Source organism: Dipodomys ordii, unplaced genomic scaffold (genome assembly GCF_000151885.1).
Source record: "Dipodomys ordii isolate 6190 unplaced genomic scaffold, Dord_2.0 Scaffold9, whole genome shotgun sequence".
Taxonomy (NCBI): Eukaryota; Metazoa; Chordata; class Mammalia; order Rodentia; family Heteromyidae; genus Dipodomys; species Dipodomys ordii.
The window spans coordinates 9,057,103-9,066,340 of NW_012267225.1; positions in this window are offsets into that span (position 1 = coordinate 9,057,103).

Here is a 9,238-nt window from a genome sequence, read left to right on the forward strand (position 1 = left end):
CCCCGCCCCCCCCCCGCCAAAAAAGAACTGTGAGAAATTAATATCCCTTATAAATTACTCAGGCTTAAGAAAGTCTGGAATATTTATATATCTATATTTAAATACTTATACATTTAAATATTTATTTAATATATATGCTATATAGTATACTAGTCTACTATATAGCATATGTATACTAATATATTATATATATAATATTATATGCTATATAGTAGACTAGTATAGTATATAGTATAGTGTACTAGATAGTATAGTATACTACTATATATAATATATACTAGTATAGTATTAGTATACTGCTGTGGCTCAAAGTGGCAGAGCACTAGCCTTGAGCAAAAGAGCTCAGGGAACGTACCAATGGCATGAGTTCAAGCCCCAAACCAAGAAAAAATAAAAAATCTATTTCTAAATATTTTTGAAAATAAATTGCATAATAAAAATATTCTCAGAAGATCAAAGTTGATCACAGAGCACCCTAGAAAACCGTAATATATAATTCCCATGACGATATATCTAGCATACTGATAAATTGCAAAGTATGGACACAATAAACAGTGCTATGCCTTTTTTCTTAAAATAACAGAAGCAATTAATAATTTAACAGGATTTCAGGTTGTGTGGGAAAATAATCTTTCCAAAGCTCACAAAATATTTCACTTTATATCCATATTTCATATGCACTTACAGCCATTTCTGATTTACATACATACACACACGACTTTTGTTTTCTAAAAACATGCATGGGTATTTAACACTTAGATGTACAACTCATTAGTAGACTGGGCTCCCTGCTAGATGTCAGGGAAAATGCCAATGTTTTGTTAAGTCAAGACTCAGTTCCTAAGAAGATAAGGAAGACAAACATCTGGTTACATATAGAGGCCTAAATATCATCATTCACTAATGGAGAAACATGTGGAAATTGTGAACATATTACTATGTTTCATAAAAGATGTAAGAGGTGTCCAGTTTAGGATTTCATAAGTAATATGCCAACAGAATAGACATACAACAGGTCTAGTACACATTTGGAAACAAGAAACAGTAACTATTTCTATTAAATGAGTTACTTAGTGTTAAATAGTGCCAGTGTGTGTGTGTGTGTGTGTGTGTATGTGTATGCACACATAACCTTTTGTGTACCCACCTACTTTTTTGTGGCACTTAGTATTAAATCCAGGTCTTGACAAATGCTAGGCAAGTACTCAATCCACAATACAACTCTTCTGTTTTATTTTGTTTTGCTAACTTTGCCTCGAATTTACAATTTGCTTCAAATTTACAATCCTCCTGCTTCTACTCCACTACCACTCCTAGTTATTTATGTATATTCTTTTAGGTCACCACGAACATATTATATATACATATACATATATATGTGTATATATATTCATTATATTCTATAGTGAAAAAGGAACATTTTCCTGAACCAATCAATACAAAAACTTATTTTATATATGCTTCTGTTTAAAGCCAGTTCATTTCACAATTATTGTTGATTAACATGAAACTCATGGCCAACAATAAAACTCATACCTAAGTAAAACTGATATAACACATATCTTTTCTTTTTAAGACACATCACAGGCTTCCTGCACCTAGGAATACTAGACAAAATTTCAGCCCTAGAATTCAGGGGCCCTTTTCAAACAGGGAAATCACAAAACAAATAAATACACTCATAAAAATGAAAAAAAAGATTACACTAAATATACTACGCAAGAAATAAGGCAGAACGTCACCTTAGTTGCCCTCAGCTGGAGCAATGTATATTGTCAATTTACAATTTTTCCCACTCTGTGCGAAGCACCACTTATACTGGTTTGGGTGTGACAAATGCATTTTAGCAAGGAGCCAGTTGTAGCTTCCAAATAATGGTGTTTTTTTTTAATCATCTACGGAAAAAAAAATCTGTGGTTGGGCACCAGAAGGGAATTGGGGAACAAGTTTACTTCCAGGTTTGCTTGCTTCAACACAGGAAGAGATAATCCAGAAAGAGCTGCAATGCTTTGCTGAGCTGGGCAGACAGAGACCTATAGTTCAGTGAAAGTAGAGCAACGAGAAACAGTGAGATAGAAAAGCACAGAAGTGACAGAGGAGGGAGACTCAGAGAGTTGTAGAGAGAAATCTCAAATGCTTGGCTGAGAACTGGCCCAGCATATGAGAGAAATATCTTCATTAGAGGAGGGGGAGGAGAAAAGGAAAAACACTTGTAGTCTACACACACACTTTCAAAACAGATTCTGAAACAGAGAATGTATTTCTTAACTTGCTTTATGTAGCTAGTGTTGTCCTACTAGGAAAACCAGAATGAAAAAAGACATGACCCAAAAAGGAACTCATAGGCCAACAGCCTTCGACATTGTGGCTACAAAATGGATAATGAAATATAGATAAATTAAATAGTGATAGACAAAAGTATAGCATAACTAAAGAGCCATCAGGAATATGAAATTAGCTTAACAAATATAATTGCCATAGAGTGAAGGTGGATATCCTATAATTATGTCAACACAAAAGTGAAAAATTCTAACTCATATTATGTAAAAATTCTTAGCAAAAGATAAGCACTTTGAGAAACTTCCTTTACATTTATCTTCTCCTAACTTAATAGTGTAATACCGAATGCTTCTACCTCTAGGGCTAAGAACAAAGTAATGGGATCTATTTCCATCTTTTCTTTTTATAATCATACTCTGGAGTCAGGCAGGGAAGCAAGGCAATGAAAAAAAACAAGCAATGGACTGGAAGAAAAAAGAAAATTAACCTGCCAAATGTTGTTGTCTGCCTTAAAAAAATTAAGGTTACTAAGATTGGAAGAAGAGCTTAGCAGTGGCCAGATACAAAATAAATTAATTCCCAAAAGCTAGGGAAAAAATCTGAAGCTAAAGAAATCATACTATTTACAATAATGTACAAAATGAAATGCTTAGGTATACAGCTAACAAAGTTCATGTAAGACAGGGGACTGGAATTACAAAACACACTTAAGAGGCATTAAAGAAATCCTAATTAGGTAGTGACATGTGGGGGGTTAATATTTCTAAGATGCCAAACCTTAACAATATTGGTCCAAAATTCCACATAAATACAATTTTAATATTATCAAGAGCCGTGCACTGGTGGCTCACATCTGTAATCCTAGCTACTCAGGAGGCTGTGAGCTGAGGATCCTAGTTCAAAGCCAGCCCAGGCAGGAAAGCCCATGAGACTCTTATCTCCAATTAACCACCAGAACACCCGAAAACCGGAAGTGGCTCTGTGACTCCAGTGGAGCACTTTCCCTGAGCTCCCTGAGCTTAAGAGCTCAGGGACAGTGCCCAGGCCCAGAGTTCAAGCCCCATGACTGACCAAAAAAAAAAAATTATCAATAAATACAGTAGGCAAACTTTAACTTATTTGGAATTTCAGTGACTATACGGTAATATAAAAAATGGAATGAACAATATTGGAGGACTTCTATTTCCTGCTTGTAAGTCTCATGAGAGTATACAGTAATGAAGAGAGTGTAGTCTGGATATAAGGAAAAATAAATAGATCTCTGGAGCAAAACAGAGTCCAGAAACTTAATTGCAATTTGAGGTTTTAAACCATTGCAATGGAAAAGGAAATTTTTTTCTACAAACAATATTAAAACTGGATATGTAAAAGGAGAAACAAGAAAACAATCCCAAATGCTACTTTATACCAAACATGAAAATTAAATTATAAATATAAATCATATGTAAACTTTGATCATAATCCTAAACATAGGAGCGAAAACTACAAATTGGGTACTAGTGTCTCATGCCTATAGTCCTAGCTATTGGGAGGCTGAGGTTGGGAGATTCGTGGTTTGAGGCCAGCTCAGACAGAGAAGCCTGCCAGATTCCAGCTCTACAGAAGGAAGCTGGACAGAGTGGTGCATGCTTGTTTCCAGCAACTATGAGGATCCTAAGGTAAGTGAAGTGCAAGCCAGTACCGTGATGAGAAGTAAGACTTTATCCTAACATAATCAGTGAAACAAGGCTGGAGACATGGCTCAATGTGAGAGAGCCATCCTAGCAAGAGAATGGCCCTGAGGTCAAATTCCAGAACTACTCCATCCCCTAAAAAGAGCAAAAGCTACAAAATTTCTAAAATAACAGGAGTTTATGTGACCTTAAATTAGGCTTCTTACAAGACAAAAGCTTTAACTATATAAAAACATATTGAAATACTGGAATTAAATTTAAATTTTTTAACACTTGAGAAGACAATGCTATGGAAATGAAAATTTCCCAAAATTTGCAGAGTTGGAGAAAACTACCAAAAATATGCATCTGATTATAGGTTGGTATATAGATTACATAAAGAATACTGTTAAATCAAACATTTAATTGGCACTTGTTAAAAGAAAATGAAAGATTCCTCAAGACAACTGCAATGAATGTCAGACTGTCATAACTGAGAAGGAAATTCAGACTCAACTCCAAACACAAAACTACCTTTAGGAATTTATAGTCAATAAGAAGAGTGAAGGGTCACTAGATGGAAACAAGAACCAGTAAGAGTTTCTCACTGACTTAATAGGATTCTTGTTGAAGGCAGACCAAGGTGGATTAGACAGAATTGGAGATGAGAAATCCGATTAGATTTCAAGTGGAGAACTTTTTTTTAATCCTTTTTTTTTGGGGGGGGGAGATCAGTCGTGGGGCTTGAACTCGGGGCCTGGGCGCTGTCCCTCAGCTCTTCAACTCAAGGCAAGCACTCTACCACTTGAGCCACAGGGGCACTTCTGAGTGGGGAGCACTTTTTAAAGACTGATTTAATGGTATTCTTGCTATAACTGCACTAGGAAATCTGAAGGACAAGGCCTAGTGGAAAAATTTATGAAGTTTAAAGTCTAAAGTCTACTCAAAAGACTGTGAAGGTTCACAAAGTTATTCCATTTCCTTATGAGTGGGGTGATGTCATTCTTTCTGATGGAAGCGTAGAATTCCACTAGGTATATATACCCATTTTCTTGATCTATTCATCTACTGAGGGGCAACTGGGTTGATGGTAAATATTGTTACAATGAAAATCGTTGTGCTGGTAGCTTTAGTATGGCCTTGTTTGTGATCATTTGGGTAAATGCCCAGGAGTAGAATTGGGTCATAGGAAAGCTCTATGGTTGTTTTTTGTTATTGCTGTTGTTATTGTTGTTTTGAGGAACCTCCACACTGCTTTTATCTACTTGGAATTGATTCTGGTACAGTAAGTCAGACCCAAAGAAACATAGGCTCCAAGGTTTCCCCCATTGGTAATAATTATATGTCTGATAGTCCTAGCAGAGGATCATAATAGCCTAATAGTCCTAGAAGAGGATCATAATAGCCCAATAGTTATGTACATGTGACCAAATAGAATGATGCTAATTAAAATGAACTCCATGATATGGAAACAAGAGTTTGTTTTGTTTTTTTAGTGTACTGTTTGCAGTTATTTCTTTTGTCTTTTTTTTTGTCTTTTCTTTTTTTTCTCCTCTGGTTTATTCCCTGTGGTCATTGTATCTGATTTCAGTACCCTTTGTCTTGCATATAAGTTAGCTGATTTGGGGAAGGGAAGGAGAACCACGGAAATGGTGAGACAAAGGGTGAACCAATGCAACAGCCATACTAGATGCTATGCTGGAAATGAACCTTACAGCTTGGGGAAGAAGGGAATCAAGAGGGAGGAAAATGGAAGAAATCAAGGGAGGGGGTAAAGTAACACTGTTTGAAAAGAAATGTACTCATTACCTTACTTATGTCACTGTAATTCCTCTGTATATCACCTTTACAATAACATATAATAAAAAAGTTCACCAAATATTAATTCAAACCATTGTTTGAATAGAAACTTAACCAAAGATGGCAGAAAATATCAAATAACAACATAAAAAGATATTCAACATCATTGTTCTTTAAGCAAAGTGAAATGAATGCCACAATGAAAAAAACATGTTCCTGTGTGCTAGAGCAGCTTTGAGTACTGCTATGCTTACTGCAGTGGAGCAACTACAATACTCATGAAGTACAAAATGGTAGACACTTTGTACATTACTTTGGTACACTCTCTTTTTTTTTAAAAAAAAGCATATATTTAGTATGTGACTCAGCAATCTCACACAAAGTTTACCAGGACAAAGGAAACAAATGTTTATGTAAGAAAATATTTAAAGTAACTACTGGCCCAAATCATGGAGCAATCAGAATGTTCTTAAGTTGATAAATGGATATAATTAGAAACTATTTAACAATAAAGAAGGAATGAACTTGGTGTCTACATTTCCTGTGACAGCTTTTGTCTCAGACTATGTTTTCTGGGATATATGTATGAAAACCATCCTGGGAAGCAAAGATATTGACTACATATCATGCCATTCTTTAGTTCCTAACCAAAATAATGAAAACAATGTCTTCCTCTTTTATTAAAACTAGTCAGGTTCACCAGCAGTGCCTTATAATGCATTCAAGTTCCTCATTGATGACACAGATCCACTGTGTGTGCCACATTCACTAACCCCATAAGAGGAATAAGAAGACAAAGAGAATATGCTACAGCTATTCTTCCTGTGTCACAAATAATAAAAATCCTTCATTCTCAACCTAGGTATCAGGTGTCTTCTGACACTCTATGAAGCCATTAGTATGATAGCAGGGTAAAAGTCCAACTTTTCACAATGTCCCTAAGTAACATAAACCACATAAACAAGTATGTAATTTGCACTTTTCTTATGCAAGTCTAGAAAAGGAAAAGTGTAGAGGCTGAGAGTAGATCGACAATTACCTAGGTCTAGGCCTATGGGTAGACAGAGTGCTAAAAAGGGCAGGAAGGAATTTTGGGGGTGATGAATATGTATATCTTGATTGTGGGGGTTGTTATCTTTTCATCAAAACTTACTAAACCACACTTAAAATGGCAAATTCCATTGTATTTAATTGACATTAAACATATCAATAAAAAACAATTAACTTTTTACATATTTTATGCTTTTTAAGTTAGTTTTCTAGTCAGCCCGCCAAGTTCACCATTATGAGATAATTTAAGCAAAATAAAACAGACTAATGTTACATATGCATTTTTAGTGGTTCATCCATCTTGCAAACATCCATCTTTGAAACATCTGTTCTTATCTGTATATGCTCTTTAAACCAGCCATGAATTTGATTCCAAAACCAGCTGAGGCCTATGGGAATATCAATCATAGTCACTTTGAAGCCTTCCTCTTTATGTTCACATTTGATTGGTCCATTTATTTATTTAAAAAAAACGAGACAAAGGAGAGCAGAACATACAAAAAGGATTTGTTTGTCTCTGGGCTTCAGTGGTCACGTCTGCTGTGTCCATTAACGAGGTCTGCAGAGCCCAGTACTTCTGATTATCCTTCGTATCATTAGACACTGAGACTGAGGCTCAGGTACTCTGATACCACCCTTCCTGAACGCTCTGCAGCCATGTTCCTGTGGATCAGCACACAATGTAGTACACATGGAACATAGGAACCTGCAGACATCTGCCTCCCCCATCCCCCGACCTAAGTATGGGGGATAATACTTGCTTCTTATGCTCTCACTTCTCACTCCTCCAATCACTTCTTGCTTTCTCTCACACAATATCTGATCTTTCTACACTTACATAAGAAAATAACAACCTGTCCCACTATGTCTTTTGTATACCCTACAAATAATTAAGACTGAATTTTTTTAGAATAGAGAAATCAAAATACAGCAGGAAAAAATTAAATATTTAATCCTACAGGAAAGAAAAGAAAGCAAATCTGAACATCTCAATATATTTTCCTATGAAATTCCCATAGTTTCCACTTTAATCTTCAACTGAGTGGATCATAATTCTTGGTCCTGATATATTTCTGTGAAATTTTCTTACCACAAAATTTCTAAATTAATATCTCTTTGCCCTATGAAGTATGTATTTTAAGCTGAATAACTTATTTAGATTTTGTAACATTGAAAACCCAAGAATGTAAAGATTAGAAGGCTCTTGAAAAATTAAAAGTATTTTAAGATCTATTTGGTTAACAGACTGACTTGGGCTTCCTTCCTCAAGCTGGCATTGGCCTCATTCTTCACAAGCCACTGCTCTTTAAATAACATGCTATTCATAATAAACACAGATATCATGGACAGTTAGTTACAGCAGAAAAAAAAACAGATTTTCCCAAACAACTTATTACATTCAAGACATTTTTTTCTGTTTATAACAAATAGAAACTTTGGCTGCATAACACCATTTTGAGTTTTTTCCATATATTGATATTGGTTTTAAAAAACAGAAATATTTTTAAGGATAGCTACAGCAATTTAGTAATGCAATATAATTTTATTTTGCACAGCATACTTAGGAACTAAATTATAGTAACTATACTTTAATTTGTGGGGTACCAGAAAGCTATGTGCAATTTTCCAAATCAAGCCAATAGACCAAATCCTGCCACAAGATCTTGGCAAACTCCTCAGAACATGACTTCTTGAGGTAGAACTTATAATGAGACAGTGTCAAATTCTAGCAGTGGTGAACAATCAGAAGAAAACCTAGACAGTGATTAGATGACATTGGCTTGATTCTCTGCCTGTAATTTTGTTTTTCCCCCTTCGTGGGGCTTGAACTCTGGATCTGGGCATTGTCTCTGGGCTCTTTTGCTCAAGGCTAGCCCTCTACCACTTGAGCCACAGCACCACTTCCAGCTTTTTGGTGATTACTTGGAGATAAGAGTCTCACAGGAAGTGGTGCTGTGGCTCAACTGGTAGAGCACTCGCTTTGAGCTGAAGAGCTCAGGGGCAGTGTCCAAGCCCAGAGTTCAAGCCCCACAACCGACCAAAAAAAAAAATATCTCACAAACTTTCCTGCCTGGACTGGCTTCAAATCATGATTCCTAGATCTTAGCTCCTGAGTAGCTAGGACTATAGAGATGTGAGCCACTGGCACCCAGCTCTGCCTGTAAATATTTATGGCTCATATGCAAATAGCAATATAGTTTCCCAAAAATAGATTGGCAGATCACTGGAAAAGCTAAGTGCTAGATCTTGCCCACCCACCAGCTAGCTACACGATTTGCAAGTGTTGGCACTTTCTTTAACCTTGCTTTTTTCATCTTTAGAAGTCAAGAGTACACTACACCCAGCAATCCAACTTTTAGGCATTTACCCAAATGATCACAAACAAGGTCATACTAAAGCTACCAGAACAACTATGTTTATCATAGCATTATTCACCATAGCTAAGATATGGAACC